The 24,238-nt window shown below is 41.0% G+C and overlaps 20 non-coding genes across 20 annotated transcripts; all 20 read right to left on the reverse strand.

The window, feature by feature from the left end:
* Positions 1–379: 379 nt before the first annotated feature.
* Positions 380–452, reverse strand: TRNAK-UUU (transfer RNA lysine (anticodon UUU)). Its single transcript has one exon. It is a non-coding gene; the product is annotated as a tRNA-Lys (tRNA).
* A 768-nt stretch (positions 453–1,220) lies between these two features.
* On the reverse strand, positions 1,221–1,293 carry TRNAK-UUU (transfer RNA lysine (anticodon UUU)). Its single transcript has one exon. It is a non-coding gene; the product is annotated as a tRNA-Lys (tRNA).
* Positions 1,294–3,739: 2,446 nt separating this feature from the next.
* On the reverse strand, positions 3,740–3,812 carry TRNAK-UUU (transfer RNA lysine (anticodon UUU)). The gene has a single exon. It is a non-coding gene; the product is annotated as a tRNA-Lys (tRNA).
* Positions 3,813–4,579: 767 nt separating this feature from the next.
* Positions 4,580–4,652, reverse strand: TRNAK-UUU (transfer RNA lysine (anticodon UUU)). The gene has a single exon. It is a non-coding gene; the product is annotated as a tRNA-Lys (tRNA).
* A 768-nt stretch (positions 4,653–5,420) lies between these two features.
* On the reverse strand, positions 5,421–5,493 carry TRNAK-UUU (transfer RNA lysine (anticodon UUU)). The gene has a single exon. It is a non-coding gene; the product is annotated as a tRNA-Lys (tRNA).
* A 768-nt stretch (positions 5,494–6,261) lies between these two features.
* On the reverse strand, positions 6,262–6,334 carry TRNAK-UUU (transfer RNA lysine (anticodon UUU)). The gene has a single exon. It is a non-coding gene; the product is annotated as a tRNA-Lys (tRNA).
* Positions 6,335–7,102: 768 nt separating this feature from the next.
* Positions 7,103–7,175, reverse strand: TRNAK-UUU (transfer RNA lysine (anticodon UUU)). The gene has a single exon. It is a non-coding gene; the product is annotated as a tRNA-Lys (tRNA).
* A 2,892-nt stretch (positions 7,176–10,067) lies between these two features.
* On the reverse strand, positions 10,068–10,140 carry TRNAK-UUU (transfer RNA lysine (anticodon UUU)). The gene has a single exon. It is a non-coding gene; the product is annotated as a tRNA-Lys (tRNA).
* Positions 10,141–10,907: 767 nt separating this feature from the next.
* TRNAK-UUU (transfer RNA lysine (anticodon UUU)) lies at positions 10,908–10,980 on the reverse strand. The gene has a single exon. It is a non-coding gene; the product is annotated as a tRNA-Lys (tRNA).
* Positions 10,981–11,748: 768 nt separating this feature from the next.
* Positions 11,749–11,821, reverse strand: TRNAK-UUU (transfer RNA lysine (anticodon UUU)). The gene has a single exon. It is a non-coding gene; the product is annotated as a tRNA-Lys (tRNA).
* A 1,607-nt stretch (positions 11,822–13,428) lies between these two features.
* Positions 13,429–13,501, reverse strand: TRNAK-UUU (transfer RNA lysine (anticodon UUU)). Its single transcript has one exon. It is a non-coding gene; the product is annotated as a tRNA-Lys (tRNA).
* A 767-nt stretch (positions 13,502–14,268) lies between these two features.
* Positions 14,269–14,341, reverse strand: TRNAK-UUU (transfer RNA lysine (anticodon UUU)). Its single transcript has one exon. It is a non-coding gene; the product is annotated as a tRNA-Lys (tRNA).
* Positions 14,342–15,109: 768 nt separating this feature from the next.
* TRNAK-UUU (transfer RNA lysine (anticodon UUU)) lies at positions 15,110–15,182 on the reverse strand. Its single transcript has one exon. It is a non-coding gene; the product is annotated as a tRNA-Lys (tRNA).
* A 2,448-nt stretch (positions 15,183–17,630) lies between these two features.
* Positions 17,631–17,703, reverse strand: TRNAK-UUU (transfer RNA lysine (anticodon UUU)). Its single transcript has one exon. It is a non-coding gene; the product is annotated as a tRNA-Lys (tRNA).
* Positions 17,704–18,471: 768 nt separating this feature from the next.
* TRNAK-UUU (transfer RNA lysine (anticodon UUU)) lies at positions 18,472–18,544 on the reverse strand. The gene has a single exon. It is a non-coding gene; the product is annotated as a tRNA-Lys (tRNA).
* A 768-nt stretch (positions 18,545–19,312) lies between these two features.
* TRNAK-UUU (transfer RNA lysine (anticodon UUU)) lies at positions 19,313–19,385 on the reverse strand. The gene has a single exon. It is a non-coding gene; the product is annotated as a tRNA-Lys (tRNA).
* Positions 19,386–20,153: 768 nt separating this feature from the next.
* On the reverse strand, positions 20,154–20,226 carry TRNAK-UUU (transfer RNA lysine (anticodon UUU)). Its single transcript has one exon. It is a non-coding gene; the product is annotated as a tRNA-Lys (tRNA).
* Positions 20,227–21,835: 1,609 nt separating this feature from the next.
* On the reverse strand, positions 21,836–21,908 carry TRNAK-UUU (transfer RNA lysine (anticodon UUU)). The gene has a single exon. It is a non-coding gene; the product is annotated as a tRNA-Lys (tRNA).
* A 767-nt stretch (positions 21,909–22,675) lies between these two features.
* Positions 22,676–22,748, reverse strand: TRNAK-UUU (transfer RNA lysine (anticodon UUU)). Its single transcript has one exon. It is a non-coding gene; the product is annotated as a tRNA-Lys (tRNA).
* A 768-nt stretch (positions 22,749–23,516) lies between these two features.
* On the reverse strand, positions 23,517–23,589 carry TRNAK-UUU (transfer RNA lysine (anticodon UUU)). Its single transcript has one exon. It is a non-coding gene; the product is annotated as a tRNA-Lys (tRNA).
* Positions 23,590–24,238: the final 649 nt, after the last annotated feature.

Here is a 24,238-nt window from a genome sequence, read left to right on the forward strand (position 1 = left end):
GCCTTAAAAAAGTGGATTTCACTTCTAAATGATTACATGAGGAAGGAAAGGAGACCAGATGCAAAAAAGGTGCTGTGGCTTAGTTGGTTAAAGCGCCTGTCTAGTAAACAGGAGATCCTGAGTTCGAATCTCAGCAGCGCCTGTCTGCTTTTTTTTCGACCAATCTGTCTCCCCAATATTAAAACTTTGTACAAAGATTGCTATTTCATGCTATTTAGAAGCACAGTCAGGCTTGAAATGTTGGCAAAGCATCCAAGAACTCTGGACTCCACTACCTTAGAGTCATATTGCCCAAGGTTGCGATGCCATCAGAAATAGCACATATTAGAATGAGCAATTCATATTTCCTGCTTAATTTTTTGTAAAAGAAGCAAAGGTACGCCTGAACAGGGACTTGAACCCTGGACCCTCAGATTAAAAGTCTGATGCTCTACCGACTGAGCTATCCAGGCACAGGGATCACTGCCCATTTGAAACTTGATTTTCACTCTACAGCACCTCTATACATGGCTACCTCACTGGTCAATAAAGGAAATGAATTACTAGTGCATTACACACATTTTGACACTGGAGACATAACTTTTTTCAGTCATTCCGTATCCAGATATAGAGATTTGCAGCATCTAGGACTTTAATGTTCACCCACTTACGGATTTGAATGTTTTGCCACATTCATGAGTGCAAACTTGCTCCCCAGTAAAGACGAACATGTGCTCCTCAATGCACACACTGGGCAATGCAGTCCACTCTAAATCGACGATTAATGACATGCTCGTTTTGTGCAATGGAGTTTCAGTCAATTGGAAAACATTTTGAAAAGTTATATTGCAACAGAAGCCCAGCCTTAAAAAAGTGGATTTCACTTCTAAATGATTACATGAGGAAGGAAAGGAGACCAGATGCAAAAAAGGTGCTGCGGCTTAGTTGGTTAAAGCGCCTGTCTAGTAAACAGGAGATCCTGAGTTCGAATCTCAGCAGCGCCTGTCTGCTTTTTTTTCGACCAATCTGTCTCCCCAATATTAAAACTTTGTACAAAGATTGCTATTTCATGCTATTTAGAAGCACAGTCAGGCTTGAAATGTTGGCAAAGCATCCAAGAACTCTGGACTCCACTACCTTAGAGTCATATTGCCCAAGGTTGCGATGCCATCAGAAATAGCACATATTAGAATGAGCAATTCATATTTCCTGCTTAATTTTTTGTAAAAGAAGCCAAGGTACGCCTGAACAGGGACTTGAACCCTGGACCCTCAGATTAAAAGTCTGATGCTCTACCGACTGAGCTATCCAGGCACAGGGTTCACTGCCATTTGAAACTTGATTTTCACTCTACAGCACCTCCACACATGGCTACCTCACTGGTCAATAAAGGAAATGAATTACTAGTGCATTACACACATTTTGACACTGGAGACATAACTTTTTTCAGTCATTCCGTATCCAGATATAGAGATTTGCAGCATGTAGGACTTTAATGGTCATCCACCCCACGCATTTGAATGTTTTGCCACATTCATGAGTGCAAACTTGCTCACCAGTAAAGACGTACATGTGCTCCTCAATGCACACACTGGGCAATGCAGTCCACTCTAAATCGACGATTAATGACATGCTCGTTTTGTGCAATGGAGTTTCAGTCAATTGGAAAACATTTTGTAAAGTTATATTGCAACAGAAGCCTAGCCTTAAAAAAAGTGGATTTCACTTCTAAATGATTACATGAGGAAGGAAAGGAGACCAGATGCAAAAGAGGTGCTGTGGCTTAGTTGGTTAAAGCGCCTGTCTAGTAAACAGGAGATCCTGAGTTCGAATCTCAGCAGCGCCTGTCTGCTTTTTTTTCGACCAATCTGTCTCCCCAATATTAAAACTTTGTACAAAGATTGTTATTTCATGCTATTTAGAAGCACAGTCAGGCTTGAAATGTTGGCAAAGCATCCAAGAATTCTGGACTCCACTACCTTAGAGTCATATTGCCCAAGGTTGCGATGCCATCAGAAATAGCACATATTAGAATGAGCAATTGATATTTCCTGCTAAATTTTTTGTAAAAGAAGCAAAGATACACCTGAACAGGGACTTGAACCCTGGACCCTCAGATTAAAAGTCTGATGCTCTACCGACTGAGCTATCCAGGCACAGGGATCACTGCCCATTTGAAACTTGATTTTCACTCTACAGCACCTCCATACATGGCTACCTCACTGGTCAATAAAGGAAATGAATTACTAGTGCATTACACACATTTTGACACTGGAGACATAACTTTTTTCAGTCATTCCGTATCCAGATATAGAGATTTGCAGCATCTAGGACTTTAATGTTCACCCACTTACGGATTTGAATGTTTTGCCACATTCATGAGTGCAAACTTGCTCCCCAGTAAAGACGAACATGTGCTCCTCAATGCACACACTGGGCAATGCAGTCCACTCTAAATCGACGATTAATGACATGCTCGTTTTGTGCAATGGAGTTTCAGTCAATTGGAAAACATTTTGAAAAGTTATATTGCAACAGAAGCCCAGCCTTAAAAAAGTGGATTTCACTTCTAAATGATTACATGAGGAAGGAAAGGAGACCAGATGCAAAAAAGGTGCTGTGGCTTAGTTGGTTAAAGCGCCTCTAGTAAACAGGAGATCCTGAGTTCGAATCTCAACAGCGCCTGTCTGCTTTTTTTTCGACCAATCTGTCTCCCCAATATTAAAACTTTGTACAAAGATTGCTGTTTCATGTTATTTAGAAGCACAGTCAGGCTTGAAATGTTGGCAAAGCATCCAAGAACTCTGGACTCCACTACCTTAGAGTCCTATTGCCCAAGGTTGCGATGCCATCAGAAATAGCACATATTAGAATGAGCAATTCATATTTCCTGCTTATTTTTTTTTAAAAGAAGCAAAGGTACACCTGAACAGGGACTTGAACCCTGGACCCTCAGATTAAAAGTCTGATGCTCTACCGACTGAGCTATCCAGGCAGATGGATCACTGCCACTTGCAACTTGATTTTCACTCTACAGCACCTCCATACATGGCTACCTCACTGGTCAATAAAGGAAATGAATTACTAGTGCATTACACACATTTTGACACTGGAGACATAACTTTTTTCAGTCATTCCGTATCCAGATATAGAGATTTGCAGCATCTAGGACTTTAATGTTCACCCACTTACGGATTTGAATGTTTTGCCACATTCATGAGTGCAAACTTGCTCCCCAGTAAAGACGAACATGTGCTCCTCAATGCACACACTGGGCAATGCAGTCCACTCTAAATCGACGATTAATGACATGCTCGTTTTGTGCAATGGAGTTTCAGTCAATTGGAAAACATTTTGAAAAGTTATATTGCAACAGAAGCCCAGCCTTAAAAAAGTGGATTTCACTTCTAAATGATTACATGAGGAAGGAAAGGAGACCAGATGCAAAAAAGGTGCTGTGGCTTAGTTGGTTAAAGCGCCTCTAGTAAACAGGAGATCCTGAGTTCGAATCTCAACAGCGCCTGTCTGCTTTTTTTTCGACCAATCTGTCTCCCCAATATTAAAACTTTGTACAAAGATTGCTGTTTCATGTTATTTAGAAGCACAGTCAGGCTTGAAATGTTGGCAAAGCATCCAAGAACTCTGGACTCCACTACCTTAGAGTCCTATTGCCCAAGGTTGCGATGCCATCAGAAATAGCACATATTAGAATGAGCAATTCATATTTCCTGCTTATTTTTTTTTAAAAGAAGCAAAGGTACGCCTGAACAGGGACTTGAACCCTGGACCCTCAGATTAAAAGTCTGATGCTCTACCGACTGAGCTATCCAGGCAGATGGATCACTGCCACTTGCAACTTGATTTTCACTCTACAGCACCTCCATACATGGCTACCTCACTGGTCAATAAAGGAAATGAATTACTAGTGCATTACACACATTTTGACACTGGAGACATAACTTTTTTCAGTCATTCCGTATCCAGATATAGAGATTTGCAGCATCTAGGACTTTAATGTTCACCCACTTACGGATTTGAATGTTTTGCCACATTCATGAGTGCAAACTTGCTCCCCAGTAAAGACAAACATGTGCTCCTCAATGCACACACTGGGCAATGCAGTCCACTCTAAATCGATGATTAATGACATGCTCATTTTGTGCAATGGAGTTTCAGTCAATTGGAAAACATTTTGAAAAGTTATATTGCAACAGAAGCCCAGCCTTAAAAAAGTGGATTTCACTTCTAAATGATTACATGAGGAAGGAAAGGAGACCAGATGCAAAAAAGGTGCTGTGGCTTAGTTGGTTAAAGCGCCTGTCTAGTAAACAGGAGACCCTGAGTTCGAATCTCAGCAGCGCCTGTCTGCTTTTTTTTCGACCAATCTGTCTCCCCAATATTAAAACTTTGTACAAAGATTGCTATTTCATGCTATTTAGAAGCACAGTCAGGCTTGAAATGTTGGCAAAGCATCCAAGAACTCTGGACTCCACTACCTTAGAGTCATATTGCCCAAGTTTGCGATGCCATCAGAAATAGCACATATTAGAATGAGCAATTCATATTTCCTGCTTAATTTTTTGTAAAAGAAGCAAAGGTACGCCTGAACAGGGACTTGAACCCTGGACCCTCAGATTAAAAGTCTGATGCTCTACCGACTGAGCTATCCAGGCACAGGGATCACTACCACTTTGAAACTTGATTTTCACTCTACAGCACCTCCATACATGGCTACCTCACTGGTCAATAAAGGAAATGAATTACTAGTGCATTACACACATTTTGACACTGGAGACATAACTTTTTTCCTTCATTCCGTATCCAGATATAGAGATTTGCAGCATCTAGGACTTTAATGTTCACCCACTTACGGATTTGAATGTTTTGCCACATTCATGAGTGCAAACTTGCTCCCCAGTAAAGACGAACATGTGCTCCTCAATGCACACACTGGGCAATGCAGTCCACTCTAAATCGACGATTAATGACATGCTCGTTTTGTGCAATGGAGTTTCAGTCAATTGGAAAACATTTTGAAAAGTTGTATTGCAACAGAAGCCCAGCCTTAAAAAAGTGGATTTCACTTCTAAATGATTACATGAGGAAGGAAAGGAGTTCAGATGCAAAAAAGGTGCTGCGGCTTAGTTGGTTAAAGCGCCTGTCTAGTAAACAGGAGATCCTGAGTTCGAATCTCAGCAGCGCCTGTCTGCTTTTTTTTCGACCAATCTGTCTCCCCAATATTAAAACTTTGTACAAAGATTGTTATTTCATGCTATTTAGAAGCACAGTCAGGCTTGAAATGTTGGCAAAGCATCCAAGAATTCTGGACTCCACTACCTTAGAGTCATATTGCCCAAGGTTGCGATGCCATCAGAAATAGCACATATTAGAATGAGCAATTCATATTTCCTGCTTAATTTTTTGTAAAAGAAGCAAAGGTACGCCTGAACAGGGACTTGAACCCTGGACCCTCAGATTAAAAGTCTGATGCTCTACCGACTGAGCTATCCAGGCACAGGGATCACTGCCCATTTGAAACTTGATTTTCACTCTACAGCACCTCCATACATGGCTACCTCACTGGGCAATAAAGGAAATGAATTACTAGTGCATTACACACATTTTGACACTGAAGACATAACCTTTTTCAGTCATTCCGTATCCAGATATAGAGATTTGCAGCATCTAGGACTTTAATGTTCACCCACTTACGGATTTGAATGTTTTGCCACATTCATGAGTGCAAACTTGCTCCCCAGTACAGACGAACATGTGCTCCTCAATGCACACACTGGGCAATGCAGTCCACTCTAAATCGACGATTAATGACATGCTCGTTTTGTGCAATGGAGTTTCAGTCAATTGGAAAACATTTTGAAAAGTTATATTGCAACAGAAGCCCAGCCTTAAAAAAGTGGATTTCACTTCTAAATGATTACATGAGGAAGGAAAGGAGACCAGATGCAAAAAAGGTGCTGTGGCTTAGTTGGTTAAAGCGCCTGTCTAGTAAACAGGAGATCCTGAGTTCGAATCTCAGCAGCGCCTGTCTGCTTTTTTTTCGACCAATCTGTCTCCCCAATATTAAAACTTTGTACAAAGATTGCTATTTCATGCTATTTAGAAGCACAGTCAGGCTTGAAATGTTGGCAAAGCATCCAAGAATTCTGGACTCCACTACCTTAGAGTCATATTGCCCAAGGTTGCGATGCCATCAGAAATAGCACATATTAGAATGAGCAATTCATATTTCCTGCTAAATTTTTTGTAAAAGAAGCAAAGATACGCCTGAACAGGGACTTGAACCCTGGACCCTCAGATTAAAAGTCTGATGCTCTACCGACTGAGCTATCCAGGCACAGGGATCACTGCCCATTTGAAACTTGATTTTCACTCTACAGCACCTCCATACATGGCTACCTCACTGGTCAATAAAGGAAATGAATTACTAGTGCATTACACACATTTTGACACTGGAGACATAACTTTTTTCAGTCATTCCGTATCCAGATATTGAGATTTGCAGCATCTAGGACTTTAATGTTCACCCACTTACGGATTTGAATGTTTTGCCACATTCATGAGTGCAAACTTGCTCCCCAGTAAAGACGAACATGTGCTCCTCAATGCACACACTGGGCAATGCAGTCCACTCTAAATCGACGATTAATGACATGCTCGTTTTGTGCAATGGAGTTTCAGTCAATTGGAAAACATTTTGAAAAGTTATATTGCAACAGAAGCCCAGCCTTAAAAAAGTGGATTTCACTTCTAAATGATTACATGAGGAAGGAAAGGAGACCAGATGCAAAAAGGGTGCTGTGGCTTAGTTGGTTAAAGCGCCTGTCTAGTAAACAGGAGATCCTGAGTTCGAATCTCAGCAGCGCCTGTCTGCTTTTTTTTCGACCAATCTGTCTCCCCAATATTAAAACTTTGTACAAAGATTGCTATTTCATGCTATTTAGAAGCACAGTGAGGCTTGAAATGTTGGTAAAGCATCCAAGAACTCTGGACTCCACTACCTTAGAGTCATATTGCCCAAGGTTGCGATGCCATCAGAAATAGCACATATTAGAATGAGCAATTCATATTTCCTGCTTAATTTTTTGTAAAAGAAGCAAAGGTACGCCTGAACAGGGACTTGAACCCTGGACCCTCAGATTAAAAGTCTGATGCTCTACCGACTGAGCTATCCAGGCACAGGGATCACTGCCCATTTGAAACTTGATTTTCACTCGACAGCACCTCCATACATGGCTACCTCACTGGTCAATAAAGGAAATGAATTACTAGTGCATTACACACATTTTGACACTGGAGACATAACTTTTTTCAGTCATTCCGTATCCAGATATAGAGATTTGCAGCATCTAGGACTTTAATGTTCACCCACTTACGGATTTGAATGTTTTGCCACATTCATGAGTGCAAAATTGCTCCCCAGTAAAGGCGAACATGTGCTCCTCAATACACACACTGGGCAATGCAGTCCACTCTAAATCAACGATTAATGACATGCTCGTTTTGTGCAATGGAGTTTCAGTCAATTGGAAAACATTTTGTAAAGTTATATTGCAACAGAAGCCCAGCCTTAAAAAAAGTGGATTTCACTTCTAAATGATTACATGAGGAAGGACAGGAGATCAGATGCAAAAGAGGTGCTGTGGCTTAGTTGGTTAAAGCGCCTGTCTAGTAAACAGGAGATCCTGAGTTCGAATCTCAGCAGCGCCTGTCTGCTTTTTTTTCGACCAATCTGTCTCCCCAATATTAAAACTTTGTACAAAGATTGCTATTTCATGCTATTTAGAAGCACAGTGAGGCTTGAAATGTTGGCAAAGCATCCAAGAACTCTGGACTCCACTACCTTAGAGTCATATTGCCCAAGGTTGCGATGCCATCAGAAATAGCACATATTAGAATGAGCAATTCATATTTCCTGCTTAATTTTTTGTAAAAGAAGCAAAGGTACGCCTGAACAGGGACTTGAACCCTGGACCCTCAGATTAAAAGTCTGATGCTGTACCGACTGAGCTATCCAGGCACAGGGATCACTGCCCATTTGAAACTTGATTTTCACTCTACAGCACCTCCATACATGGCTACCTCACTGGTCAATAAAGGAAATGAATTACTAGTGCATTACACACATTTTGACACTGGAGACATAACTTTTTTCAGTCATTCCGTATCCAGATATAGAGATTTGCAGCATCTAGGACTTTAATGTTCACCCACTTACGGATTTGAATGTTTTGCCACATTCATGAGTGCAAACTTGCTCCCCAGTAAAGACGAACATGTGCTCCTCAATGCACACACTGGGCAATGCAGTCCACTCTAAATCGACGATTAATGACATGCTCGTTTTGTGCAATGGAGTTTCAGTCAATTGGAAAACATTTTGAAAAGTTATATACAGGGACTTGAACCCTGGACCCTCAGATTAAAAGTCTGATGCTCTACCGACTGAGCTATCCAGGCACAGGGATCGCTGCCCATTTGAAACTTGATTTTCACTCTACAGCACCTCCATACATGGCTACCTCACTGGTCAATAAAGGAAATGAATTACTAGTGCATTACACACATTTTGACACTGGAGACATAACTTTTTTCAGTCATTCCGTATCCAGATATAGAGATTTGCAGCATCTAGGACTTTAATGTTCACCCACTTACGGATTTGAATGTTTTGCCACATTCATGAGTGCAAACTTGCTCCCCAGTAAAGACGAACATGTGCTCCTCAATGCACACACTGGGCAATGCAGTCCACTCTAAATCGACGATTAATGACATGCTCGTTTTGTGCAATGGAGTTTCAGTCAATTGGAAAACATTTTGCAAAGTTATATTGCAACAGAAGCCTAGCCTTAAAAAAAGTGGATTTCACTTCTAAATGATTACATGAGGAAGGAAAGGAGACCAGATGCAAAAGAGGTGCTGTGGCTTAGTTGGTTAAAGCGCCTGTCTAGTAAACAGGAAATCCTGAGTTCGAATCTCAGCAGCGCCTGTCTGCTTTTTTTTCGACCAATCTGTCTCCCCAATATTAAAACTTTGTACAAAGATTGTTATTTCATGCTATTTAGAAGCACAGTCAGGCTTGAAATGTTGGCAAAGCATCCAAGAATTCTGGACTCCACTACCTTAGAGTCATATTGCCCAAGGTTGCGATGCCATCAGAAATAGCACATATTAGAATGAGCAATTGATATTTCCTGCTAAATTTTTTGTAAAAGAAGCAAAGATACACCTGAACAGGGACTTGAACCCTGGACCCTCAGATTAAAAGTCTGATGCTCTACCGACTGAGCTATCCAGGCACAGGGATCACTGCCCATTTGAAACTTGATTTTCACTCTACAGCACCTCCATACATGGCTACCTCACTGGTCAATAAAGGAAATGAATTACTAGTGCATTACACACATTTTGACACTGGAGACATAACTTTTTTCAGTCATTCCGTATCCAGATATAGAGATTTGCAGCATCTAGGACTTTAATGTTCACCCACTTACGGATTTGAATGTTTTGCCACATTCATGAGTGCAAACTTGCTCCCCAGTAAAGACGAACATGTGCTCCTCAATGCACACACTGGGCAATGCAGTCCACTCTAAATCGACGATTAATGACATGCTCGTTTTGTGCAATGGAGTTTCAGTCAATTGGAAAACATTTTGAAAAGTTATATTGCAACAGAAGCCCAGCCTTAAAAAAGTGGATTTCACTTCTAAATGATTACATGAGGAAGGAAAGGAGACCAGATGCAAAAAAGGTGCTGTGGCTTAGTTGGTTAAAGCGCCTGTCTAGTAAACAGGAGATCCTGAGTTCGAATCTCAACAGCGCCTGTCTGCTTTTTTTTCGACCAATCTGTCTCCCCAATATTAAAACTTTGTACAAAGATTGCTGTTTCATGCTATTTAGAAGCACAGTCAGGCTTGAAATGTTGGCAAAGCATCCAAGAACTCTGGACTCCACTACCTTAGAGTCATATTGCCCAAGGTTGCGATGCCATCAGAAATAGCACATATTAGAATGAGCAATTCATATTTCCTGCTTATTTTTTTTTAAAAGAAGCAAAGGTACGCCTGAACAGGGACTTGAACCCTGGACCCTCAGATTAAAAGTCTGATGCTCTACCGACTGAGCTATCCAGGCAGATGGATCACTGCCACTTGCAACTTGATTTTCACTCTACAGCACCTCCATACATGGCTACCTCACTGGTCAATAAAGGAAATGAATTACTAGTGCATTACACACATTTTGACACTGGAGACATAACTTTTTTCAGTCATTCCGTATCCAGATATAGAGATTTGCAGCATCTAGGACTTTAATGTTCACCCACTTACGGATTTGAATGTTTTGCCACATTCATGAGTGCAAACTTGCTCCCCAGTAAAGACAAACATGTGCTCCTCAATGCACACACTGGGCAATGCAGTCCACTCTAAATCGACGATTAATGACATGCTCATTTTGTGCAATGGAGTTTCAGTCAATTGGAAAACATTTTGAAAAGTTATATTGCAACAGAAGCCCAGCCTTAAAAAAGTGGATTTCACTTCTAAATGATTACATGAGGAAGGAAAGGAGACCAGATGCAAAAAAGGTGCTGTGGCTTAGTTGGTTAAAGCGCCTGTCTAGTAAACAGGAGATCCTGAGTTCGAATCTCAGCAGCGCCTGTCTGCTTTTTTTTCGACCAATCTGTCTCCCCAATATTAAAACTTTGTACAAAGATTGCTATTTCATGCTATTTAGAAGCACAGTCAGGCTTGAAATGTTGGCAAAGCATCCAAGAACATTGGACTCCACTACCTTAGAGTCATATTGCCCAAGGTTGCGATGCCATCAGAAATAGCACATATTAGAATGAGCAATTCATATTTCCTGCTTAATTTTTTGTAAAAGAAGCAAAGGTACGCCTGAACAGGGACTTGAACCCTGGACCCTCAGATTAAAAGTCTGATGCTCTACCGACTGAGCTATCCAGGCACAGGGATCACTACCACTTTGAAACTTGATTTTCACTCTACAGCACCTCCATACATGGCTACCTCACTGGTCAATAAAGGAAATGAATTACTAGTGCATTACACACATTTTGACACTGGAGACATAACTTTTTTCCTTCATTCCGTATCCAGATATAGAGATTTGCAGCATCTAGGACTTTAATGTTCACCCACTTACGGATTTGAATGTTTTGCCACATTCATGAGTGCAAACTTGCTCCCCAGTAAAGACGAACATGTGCTCCTCAATGCACACACTGGGCAATGCAGTCCACTCTAAATCGACGATTAATGACATGCTCGTTTTGTGCAATGGAGTTTCAGTCAATTGGAAAACATTTTGAAAAGTTGTATTGCAACAGAAGCCCAGCCTTAAAAAAGTGGATTTCACTTCTAAATGATTACATGAGGAAGGAAAGGAGTTCAGATGCAAAAAAGGTGCTGCGGCTTAGTTGGTTAAAGCGCCTGTCTAGTAAACAGGAGATCCTGAGTTCGAATCTCAGCAGCGCCTGTCTGCTTTTTTTTCGACCAATCTGTCTCCCCAATATTAAAACTTTGTACAAAGATTGTTATTTCATGCTATTTAGAAGCACAGTCAGGCTTGAAATGTTGGCAAAGCATCCAAGAATTCTGGACTCCACTACCTTAGAGTCATATTGCCCAAGGTTGCGATGCCATCAGAAATAGCACATATTAGAATGAGCAATTCATATTTCCTGCTAAATTTTTTGTAAAAGAAGCAAAGATACGCCTGAACAGGGACTTGAACCCTGGACCCTCAGATTAAAAGTCTGATGCTCTACCGACTGAGCTATCCAGGCACAGGGATCACTGCCCATTTGAAACTTGATTTTCACTCTACAGCACCTCCATACATGGCTACCTCACTGGTCAATAAAGGAAATGAATTACTAGTGCATTACACACATTTTGACACTGGAGACATAACTTTTTTCAGTCATTCCGTATCCAGATATTGAGATTTGCAGCATCTAGGACTTTAATGTTCACCCACTTACGGATTTGAATGTTTTGCCACATTCATGAGTGCAAACTTGCTCCCCAGTAAAGACGAACATGTGCTCCTCAATGCACACACTGGGCAATGCAGTCCACTCTAAATCGACGATTAATGACATGCTCGTTTTGTGCAATGGAGTTTCAGTCAATTGGAAAACATTTTGAAAAGTTATATTGCAACAGAAGCCCAGCCTTAAAAAAGTGGATTTCACTTCTAAATGATTACATGAGGAAGGAAAGGAGACCAGATGCAAAAAGGGTGCTGTGGCTTAGTTGGTTAAAGCGCCTGTCTAGTAAACAGGAGATCCTGAGTTCGAATCTCAGCAGCGCCTGTCTGCTTTTTTTTCGACCAATCTGTCTCCCCAATATTAAAACTTTGTACAAAGATTGCTATTTCATGCTATTTAGAAGCACAGTCAGGCTTGAAATGTTGGCAAAGCATCCAAGAACTCTGGACTCCACTACCTTAGAATCATATTGCCCAAGGTTGCGATGCCATCAGAAATAGCACATATTAGAATGAGCAATTCATATTTCCTGCTTAATTTTTTGTAAAAGAAGCAAAGGTACGCCTGAACAGGGACTTGAACCCTGGACCCTCAGATTAAAAGTCTGATGCTCTACCGACTGAGCTATCCAGCACAGGGATCACTGCCCATTTGAAACTTGATTTTCACTCTACAGCACCTCCATACATGGCTACCTCACTGGTCAATAAAGGAAATGAATTACTAGTGCATTACACACATTTTGACACTGGAGACATAACTTTTTTCAGTCATTCCGTATCCAGATATAGAGATTTGCAGCATCTAGGACTTTAATGTTCACCCACTTACGGATTTGAATGTTTTGCCACATTCATGAGTGCAAACTTGCTCCCCAGTAAAGACGAACATGTGCTCCTCAATGCACACACTGGGCAATGCAGTCCACTCTAAATCGACGATTAATGACATGCTCGTTTTGTGCAATGGAGTTTCAGTCAATTGGAAAACATTTTGAAAAGTTATATTGCAACAGAAGCCCAGCCTTAAAAAAGTGGATTTCACTTCTAAATGATTACATGAGGAAGGAAAGGAGACCAGATGCAAAAAAGGTGCTGTGGCTTAGTTGGTTAAAGCGCCTGTCTAGTAAACAGGAGATCCTGAGTTTGAATCTCAGCAGCGCCTGTCTGCTTTTTTTCGACCAATCTGTCTCCCCAATATTAAAACTTTGTACAAAGATTGCTATTTCATGCTATTTAGAAGCACAGTCAGGCTTGATATGTTGGCAAAGCATCCAAGAACTCTGGACTCCACTACCTTAGAGTCATATTGCCCAAGGTTGCGATGCCATCAGAAATAGCACATATTAGAATGAGCAATTCATATTTCCTGCTTAATTTTTTGTAAAAGAAGCAAAGGTTCGCCTGAACAGGGACTTGAACCCTGGACCCTCAGATTAAAAGTCTGATGCTCTACCGACTGAGCTATCCAGGCAGATGGATCACTGCCATTTGAAACTTGATTTTCACTCTACAGCACCTCCATACATGGCTACCTCACTGGTCAATAAAGGAAATGAATTACTAGTGCATTACACACATTTTGACACTGGAGACATAACTTTTTTCAGTCATTCCGTATCCAGATATAGAGATTTGCAGCATCTAGGACTTTAATGTTCACCCACTTACGGATTTGAATGTTTTGCCACATTCATGAGTGCAAACTTACTCCCCAGTAAAGACGAACATGTGCTCCTCAATGCACACACTGGGCAATGCAGTCCACTCTAAATCGACGATTAATGACATGCTCGTTTTGTGCAATGGAGTTTCAGTCAATTGGAAAACATTTTGAAAAGTTATATTGCAACAGAAGCCCAGCCTTAAAAAAGTGGATTTCACTTCTAAATGATTACATGAGGAAGGAAAGGAGACCAGATGCAAAAAAGGTGCTGTGGCTTAGTTGGTTAAAGCGCCTGTCTAGTAAACAGGAGATCCTGAGTTCGAATCTCAGCAGCGCCTGTCTGCTTTTTTTTCGACCAATCTGTCTCCCCAATATTAAAACTTTGTACAAAGATTGCTATTTCATGCTATTTAGAAGCACAGTCAGGCTTGAAATGTTGGCAAAGCATCCAAGAACTCTGGACTCCACTACCTTAGAGTCATATTGCCCAAGGTTGCGATGCCATCAGAAATAGCACATATTAGAATGAGCAATTCATATTTCCTGCTTAATTTTTTGTAAAAGAAGCAAAGGTACGCCTGAACAGGGACTTGAACCCTGGACCCTCAGATTAAAAGTCTGATGCTCTACCGACTGAGCTATCCAGGCACAGGGATCACTGCCCATTTGAAACTTGATTTTCACTCTACAGCACCTCTATACATGGCTACCTCACTGGTCAATAAAGGAAATGAATTACTAGTGCATTACACACATTTTGACACTGGAGACATAACTTTTTTCAGTCATTCCGTATCCAGATATAGAGATTTGCAGCATCTAGGACTTTAATGTTCACCCACTTACGGATTTGAATGTTTTGCCACATTCATGAGTGCAAACTTGCTCCCCAGTAAAGACGAACATGTGCTCCTCAATGCACACACTGGGCAATGCAGTCCACTCTAAATCGACGATTAATGACATGCTCGTTTTGTGCAATGGAGTTTCAGTCAATTGGAAAACATTTTGAAAAGTTATATTGCAACAGAAGCCCAGCCTTAAAAAAGTGGATTTCACTTCTAAATGATTACATGAGGAAGGAAAGGAGACCAGATGCAAAAAAGGTGCTGCGGCTTAGTTGGTTAAAGCGCCTGTCTAGTAAACAGGAGATCCTGAGTTCGAATCTCAGCAGCGCCTGTCTGCTTTTTTTTCGACCAATCTGTCTCCCCAATATTAAAACTTTGTACAAAGATTGCTATTTCATGCTATTTAGAAGCACAGTCAGGCTTGAAATGTTGGCAAAGCATCCAAGAACTCTGGACTCCACTACCTTAGAGTCATATTGCCCAAGGTTGCGATGCCATCAGAAATAGCACATATTAGAATGAGCAATTCATATTTCCTGCTTAATTTTTTGTAAAAGAAGCCAAGGTACGCCTGAACAGGGACTTGAACCCTGGACCCTCAGATTAAAAGTCTGATGCTCTACCGACTGAGCTATCCAGGCACAGGGTTCACTGCCATTTGAAACTTGATTTTCACTCTACAGCACCTCCACACATGGCTACCTCACTGGTCAATAAAGGAAATGAATTACTAGTGCATTACACACATTTTGACACTGGAGACATAACTTTTTTCAGTCATTCCGTATCCAGATATAGAGATTTGCAGCATGTAGGACTTTAATGGTCATCCACCCCACGCATTTGAATGTTTTGCCACATTCATGAGTGCAAACTTGCTCACCAGTAAAGACGTACATGTGCTCCTCAATGCACACACTGGGCAATGCAGTCCACTCTAAATCGACGATTAATGACATGCTCGTTTTGTGCAATGGAGTTTCAGTCAATTGGAAAACATTTTGTAAAGTTATATTGCAACAGAAGCCTAGCCTTAAAAAAAGTGGATTTCACTTCTAAATGATTACATGAGGAAGGAAAGGAGACCAGATGCAAAAGAGGTGCTGTGGCTTAGTTGGTTAAAGCGCCTGTCTAGTAAACAGGAGATCCTGAGTTCGAATCTCAGCAGCGCCTGTCTGCTTTTTTTTCGACCAATCTGTCTCCCCAATATTAAAACTTTGTACAAAGATTGTTATTTCATGCTATTTAGAAGCACAGTCAGGCTTGAAATGTTGGCAAAGCATCCAAGAATTCTGGACTCCACTACCTTAGAGTCATATTGCCCAAGGTTGCGATGCCATCAGAAATAGCACATATTAGAATGAGCAATTGATATTTCCTGCTAAATTTTTTGTAAAAGAAGCAAAGATACACCTGAACAGGGACTTGAACCCTGGACCCTCAGATTAAAAGTCTGATGCTCTACCGACTGAGCTATCCAGGCACAGGGATCACTGCCCATTTGAAACTTGATTTTCACTCTACAGCACCTCCATACATGGCTACCTCACTGGTCAATAAAGGAAATGAATTACTAGTGCATTACACACATTTTGACACTGGAGACATAACTTTTTTCAGTCATTCCGTATCCAGATATAGAGATTTGCAGCATCTAGGACTTTAATGTTCACCCACTTACGGATTTGAATGTTTTGCCACATTCATGAGTGCAAACTTGCTCCCCAGTAAAGACGAACATGTGCTCCTCAATGCACACACTGGGCAATGCAGTCCACTCTAAATCGACGATTAATGACATGCTCGTTTTGTGCAATGGAGTTTCAGTCAATTGGAAAACATTTTGAAAAGTTATATTGCAACAGAAGCCCAGCCTTAAAAAAGTGGATTTCACTTCTAAATGATTACATGAGGAAGGAAAGGAGACCAGATGCAAAAAAGGTGCTGTGGCTTAGTTGGTTAAAGCGCCTCTAGTAAACAGGAGATCCTGAGTTCGAATCTCAACAGCGCCTGTCTGCTTTTTTTTCGACCAATCTGTCTCCCCAATATTAAAACTTTGTACAAAGATTGCTGTTTCATGTTATTTAGAAGCACAGTCAGGCTTGAAATGTTGGCAAAGCATCCAAGAACTCTGGACTCCACTACCTTAGAGTCCTATTGCCCAAGGTTGCGATGCCATCAGAAATAGCACATATTAGAATGAGCAATTCATATTTCCTGCTTATTTTTTTTTAAAAGAAGCAAAGGTACCCCTGAACAGGGACTTGAACCCTGGACCCTCAGATTAAAAGTCTGATGCTCTACCGACTGAGCTATCCAGGCAGATGGATCACTGCCACTTGCAACTTGATTTTCACTCTACAGCACCTCCATACATGGCTACCTCACTGGTCAATAAAGGAAATGAATTACTAGTGCATTACACACATTTTGACACTGGAGACATAACTTTTTTCAGTCATTCCGTATCCAGATATAGAGATTTGCAGCATCTAGGACTTTAATGTTCACCCACTTACGGATTTGAATGTTTTGCCACATTCATGAGTGCAAACTTGCTCCCCAGTAAAGACAAACATGTGCTCCTCAATGCACACACTGGGCAATGCAGTCCACTCTAAATCGATGATTAATGACATGCTCATTTTGTGCAATGGAGTTTCAGTCAATTGGAAAACATTTTGAAAAGTTATATTGCAACAGAAGCCCAGCCTTAAAAAAGTGGATTTCACTTCTAAATGATTACATGAGGAAGGAAAGGAGACCAGATGCAAAAAAGGTGCTGTGGCTTAGTTGGTTAAAGCGCCTGTCTAGTAAACAGGAGACCCTGAGTTCGAATCTCAGCAGCGCCTGTCTGCTTTTTTTTCGACCAATCTGTCTCCCCAATATTAAAACTTTGTACAAAGATTGCTATTTCATGCTATTTAGAAGCACAGTCAGGCTTGAAATGTTGGCAAAGCATCCAAGAACTCTGGACTCCACTACCTTAGAGTCATATTGCCCAAGGTTGCGATGCCATCAGAAATAGCACATATTAGAATGAGCAATTCATATTTCCTGCTTAATTTTTTGTAAAAGAAGCAAAGGTACGCCTGAACAGGGACTTGAACCCTGGACCCTCAGATTAAAAGTCTGATGCTCTACCGACTGAGCTATCCAGGCACAGGGATCACTACCACTTTGAAACTTGATTTTCACTCTACAGCACCTCCATACATGGCTACCTCACTGGTCAATAAAGGAAATGAATTACTAGTGCATTACACACATTTTGACACTGGAGACATAACTTTTTTCCTTCATTCCGTATCCAGATATAGAGATTTGCAGCATCTAGGACTTTAATGTTCACCCACTTACGGATTTGAATGTTTTGCCACATTCATGAGTGCAAACTTGCTCCCCAGTAAAGACGAACATGTGCTCCTCAATGCACACACTGGGCAATGCAGTCCACTCTAAATCGACGATTAATGACATGCTCGTTTTGTGCAATGGAGTTTCAGTCAATTGGAAAACATTTTGAAAAGTTGTATTGCAACAGAAGCCCAGCCTTAAAAAAGTGGATTTCACTTCTAAATGATTACATGAGGAAGGAAAGGAGTTCAGATGCAAAAAAGGTGCTGCGGCTTAGTTGGTTAAAGCGCCTGTCTAGTAAACAGGAGATCCTGAGTTCGAATCTCAGCAGCGCCTGTCTGCTTTTTTTTCGACCAATCTGTCTCCCCAATATTAAAACTTTGTACAAAGATTGTTATTTCATGCTATTTAGAAGCACAGTCAGGCTTGAAATGTTGGCAAAGCATCCAAGAATTCTGGACTCCACTACCTTAGAGTCATATTGCCCAAGGTTGCGATGCCATCAGAAATAGCACATATTAGAATGAGCAATTCATATTTCCTGCTTAATTTTTTGTAAAAGAAGCAAAGGTACGCCTGAACAGGGACTTGAACCCTGGACCCTCAGATTAAAAGTCTGATGCTCTACCGACTGAGCTATCCAGGCACAGGGATCACTGCCCATTTGAAACTTGATTTTCACTCTACAGCACCTCCATACATGGCTACCTCACTGGGCAATAAAGGAAATGAATTACTAGTGCATTACACACATTTTGACACTGGAGACATAACCCTTTTCAGTCATTCCGTATCCAGATATAGAGATTTGCAGCATCTAGGACTTTAATGTTCACCCACTTACGGATTTGAATGTTTTGCCACATTCATGAGTGCAAACTTGCTCCCCAGTACAGACGAACATGTGCTCCTCAATGCACACACTGGGCAATGCAGTCCACTCTAAATCGACGATTAATGACATGCTCGTTTTGTGCAATGGAGTTTCAGTCAATTGGAAAACATTTTGAAAAGTTATATTGCAACAGAAGCCCAGCCTTAAAAAAGTGGATTTCACTTCTAAATGATTACATGAGGAAGGAAAGGAGACCAGATGCAAAAAAGGTGCTGTGGCTTAGTTGGTTAAAGCGCCTGTCTAGTAAGCAGGAGATCCTGAGTTCGAATCTCAGCAGCGCCTGTCTGCTTTTTTTTCGACCAATCTGTCTCCCCAATATTAAAACTTTGTACAAAGATTGCTATTTCATGCTATTTAGAAGCACAGTCAGGCTTGAAATGTTGGCAAAGCATCCAAGAATTCTGGACTCCACTACCTTAGAGTCATATTGCCCAAGGTTGCGATGCCATCAGAAATAGCACATATTAGAATGAGCAATTCATATTTCCTGCTAAATTTTTTGTAAAAGAAGCAAAGATACGCCTGAACAGGGACTTGAACCCTGGACCCTCAGATTAAAAGTCTGATGCTCTACCGACTGAGCTATCCAGGCACAGGGATCACTGCCCATTTGAAACTTGATTTTCACTCTACAGCACCTCCATACATGGCTACCTCACTGGTCAATAAAGGAAATGAATTACTAGTGCATTACACACATTTTGACACTGGAGACATAACTTTTTTCAGTCATTCCGTATCCAGATATTGAGATTTGCAGCATCTAGGACTTTAATGTTCACCCACTTGCGGATTTGAATGTTTTGCCACATTCATGAGTGCAAACTTGCTCCCCAGTAAAGACGAACATGTGCTCCTCAATGCACACACTGGGCAATGCAGTCCACTCTAAATCGACGATTAATGACATGCTCGTTTTGTGCAATGGAGTTTCAGTCAATTGGAAAACATTTTGAAAAGTTATATTGCAACAGAAGCCCAGCCTTAAAAAAGTGGATTTCACTTCTAAATGATTACATGAGGAAGGAAAGGAGACCAGATGCAAAAAGGGTGCTGTGGCTTAGTTGGTTAAAGCGCCTGTCTAGTAAACAGGAGATCCTGAGTTCGAATCTCAGCAGCGCCTGTCTGCTTTTTTTTCGACCAATCTGTCTCCCCAATATTAAAACTTTGTACAAAGATTGCTATTTCATGCTATTTAGAAGCACAGTGAGGCTTGAAATGTTGGTAAAGCATCCAAGAACTCTGGACTCCACTACCTTAGAGTCATATTGCCCAAGGTTGCGATGCCATCAGAAATAGCACATATTAGAATGAGCAATTCATATTTCCTGCTTAATTTTTTGTAAAAGAAGCAAAGGTACGCCTGAACAGGGACTTGAACCCTGGACCCTCAGATTAAAAGTCTGATGCTCTACCGACTGAGCTATCCAGGCACAGGGATCACTGCCCATTTGAAACTTGATTTTCACTCGACAGCACCTCCATACATGGCTACCTCACTGGTCAATAAAGGAAATGAATTACTAGTGCATTACACACATTTTGACAATGGAGACATAACTTTTTTCAGTCATTCCGTATCCAGATATAGAGATTTGCAGCATCTAGGACTTTAATGTTCACCCACTTACGGATTTGAATGTTTTGCCACATTCATGAGTGCAAAATTGCTCCCCAGTAAAGGCGAACATGTGCTCCTCAATACACACACTGGGCAATGCAGTCCACTCTAAATCAACGATTAATGACATGCTCGTTTTGTGCAATGGAGTTTCAGTCAATTGGAAAACATTTTGTAAAGTTATATTGCAACAGAAGCCCAGCCTTAAAAAAAGTGGATTTCACTTCTAAATGATTACATGAGGAAGGACAGGAGATCAGATGCAAAAGAGGTGCTGTGGCTTAGTTGGTTAAAGCGCCTGTCAAGTAAACAGGAGATCCTGAGTTCAAATCTCAGCAGCGCCTGTCTGCTTTTTTTTCGACCAATCTGTCTCCCCAATATTAAAACTTTGTACAAAGATTGCTATTTCATGCTATTTAGAAGCACAGTCAGGCTTGAAATGTTGGCAAAGCATCCAAGAACTCTGGACTCCACTACCTTAGAGTCATATTGCCCAAGGTTGCGATGCCATCAGAAATAGCACATATTAGAATGAGCAATTCATATTTCCTGCTTAATTTTTTGTAAAAGAAGCAAAGGTACACCTGAACAGGGACTTGAACCCTGGACCCTCAGATTAAAAGTCTGATGCTGTACCGACTGAGCTATCCAGGCACAGGGATCACTGCCCATTTGAAACTTGATTTTCACTCTACAGCACCTCCATACATGGCTACCTCACTGGTCAATAAAGGAAATGAATTACTAGTGCATTACACACATTTTGACACTGGAGACATAACTTTTTTCAGTAATTCTTATCCAGATATAGAGATTTGCAGCATCTAGGACTTTAATGTTCACCCACTTACGGATTTGAATGTTTTGCCACATTCATGAGTGCAAACTTGCTCCCCAGTAAAGACGAACATGTGCTCCTCAATGCACACACTGGGCAATGCAGTCCACTCTAAATCGACGATTAATGACATGCTCGTTTTGTGCAATGGAGTTTCAGTCAATTGGAAAACATTTTGAAAAGTTATATTGCAACAGAAGCCCAGCCTTAAAAAAGTGGATTTCACTTCTAAATGATTACATGAGGAAGGAAAGGAGACCAGATGCAAAAAAGGTGCTGCGGCTTAGTTGGTTAAAGCGCCTGTCTAGTAAACAGGAGATCCTGAGTTCGAATCTCAGCAGCGCCTGTCTGCTTTTTTTTCGACCAATCTGTCTCCCCAATATTAAAACTTTGTACAAAGATTGCTGTTTCATGCTATTTAGAAGCACAGTCAGGCTTGAAATGTTGGCAAAGCATCCAAGAACTCTGGACTCCACTACCTTAGAGTCATATTGCCCAAGGTTGCGATGCCATCAGAAATAGCACATATTAGAATGAGCAATTCATATTTCCTGCTTAATTTTTTGTAAAAGAAGCAAAGGTACGCCTGAACAGGGACTTGAACCCTGGACCCTCAGATTAAAAGTCTGATGCTCTACCGACTGAGCTATCCAGGCACAAGGATCACTGCCCATTTGAAACTTGATTTTCACTCTACAGCACCTCCATACAAGGCTACCTCACTGGTCAATAAAGGAAATGAATTACTAGTGCATTACACACATTTTGACACTGGAGACATAACTTTTTTCAGTCATTCCGTATCCAGATATAGAGATTTGCAGCATCTAGGACTTTAATGTTCACCCACTTACGGATTTGAATGTTTTGCCACATTCATGAGTGCAAACTTGCTCCCCAGTACAGACGAACATGTGCTCCTCAATGCACACACTGGGCAATGCAGTCCACTCTAAATCGACGATTAATGACATGCTCGTTTTGTGCAATGGAGTTTCAGTCAATTGGAAAACATTTGAAAAGTTATATTGCAACAGAAGCCCAGCCTTAAAAAAGTGGATTTCACTTCTAAATGATTACATGAGGAAGGAAAGGAGACCAGATGCAAAAAAGGTGCTGTGGCTTAGTTGGTTAAAGCGCCTGTCTAGTAAACAGGAGATCCTGAGTTCGAATCTCAGCAGCGCCTGTCTGCTTTTTTTTCGACCAATCTGTCTCCCCAATATTAAAACTTTGTACAAAGATTGCTATTTCATGCTATTTAGAAGCACAGTCAGGCTTGAAATGTTGGCAAAGCATCCAAGAATTCTGGACTCCACTACCTTAGAGTCATATTGCCCAAGGTTGCGATGCCATCAGAAATAGCACATATTAGAATGAGCAATTCATATTTCCTGCTAAATTTTTTGTAAAAGAAGCAAAGATACGCCTGAACAGGGACTTGAACCCTGGACCCTCAGATTAAAAGTCTGATGCTCTACCGACTGAGCTATCCAGGCACAGGGATCACTGCCCATTTGAAACTTGATTTTCACTCTACAGCACCTCCATACATGGCTACCTCACTGGTCAATAAAGGAAATGAATTACTAGTGCATTACACACATTTTGACACTGGAGACATAACTTTTTTCAGTCATTCCGTATCCAGATATTGAGATTTGCAGCATCTAGGACTTTAATGTTCACCCACTTACGGATTTGAATGTTTTGCCACATTCATGAGTGCAAACTTGCTCCCCAGTAAAGACGAACATGTGCTCCTCAATGCACACACTGGGCAATGCAGTCCACTCTAAATCGACGATTAATGACATGCTCGTTTTGTGCAATGGAGTTTCAGTCAATTGGAAAACATTTTGAAAAGTTATATTGCAACAGAAGCCCAGCCTTAAAAAAGTGGATTTCACTTCTAAATGATTACATGAGGAAGGAAAGGAGACCAGATGCAAAAAGGGTGCTGTGGCTTAGTTGGTTAAAGCGCCTGTCTAGTAAACAGGAGATCCTGAGTTCGAATCTCAGCAGCGCCTGTCTGCTTTTTTTTCGACCAATCTGTCTCCCCAATATTAAAACTTTGTACAAAGATTGCTATTTCATGCTATTTAGAAGCACAGTGAGGCTTGAAATGTTGGTAAAGCATCCAAGAACTCTGGACTCCACTACCTTAGAGTCATATTGCCCAAGGTTGCGATGCCATCAGAAATAGCACATATTAGAATGAGCAATTCATATTTCCTGCTTAATTTTTTGTAAAAGAAGCAAAGGTACGCCTGAACAGGGACTTGAACCCTGGACCCTCAGATTAAAAGTCTGATGCTCTACCGACTGAGCTATCCAGGCACAGGGATCACTGCCCATTTGAAACTTGATTTTCACTCGACAGCACCTCCATACATGGCTACCTCACTGGTCAATAAAGGAAATGAATTACTAGTGCATTACACACATTTTGACACTGGAGACATAACTTTTTTCAGTCATTCCGTATCCAGATATAGAGATTTGCAGCATCTAGGACTTTAATGTTCACCCACTTACGGATTTGAATGTTTTGCCACATTCATGAGTGCAAAATTGCTCCCCAGTAAAGGCGAACATGAGCTCCTCAATACACACACTGGGCAATGCAGTCCACTCTAAATCAACGATTAATGACATGCTCGTTTTGTGCAATGGAGTTTCAGTCAATTGGAAAACATTTTGTAAAGTTATATTGCAACAGAAGCCCAGCCTTAAAAAAAGTGGATTTCACTTCTAAATGATTACATGAGGAAGGACAGGAGATCAGATGCAAAAGAGGTGCTGTGGCTTAGTTGGTTAAAGCGCCTGTCTAGTAAACAGGAGATCCTGAGTTCGAATCTCAGCAGCGCCTGTCTGCTTTTTTTTCGACCAATCTGTCTCCCCAATATTAAAACTTTGTACAAAGATTGCTATTTCATGCTATTTAGAAGCACAGTGAGGCTTGAAATGTTGGCAAAGCATCCAAGAA

This window comes from Ambystoma mexicanum, unplaced genomic scaffold, assembly GCF_040938575.1.
Source record: "Ambystoma mexicanum isolate Mex_15411 unplaced genomic scaffold, UKY_AmexF1_1 Mex_scaf1, whole genome shotgun sequence".
Taxonomy (NCBI): Eukaryota; Metazoa; Chordata; class Amphibia; order Caudata; family Ambystomatidae; genus Ambystoma; species Ambystoma mexicanum.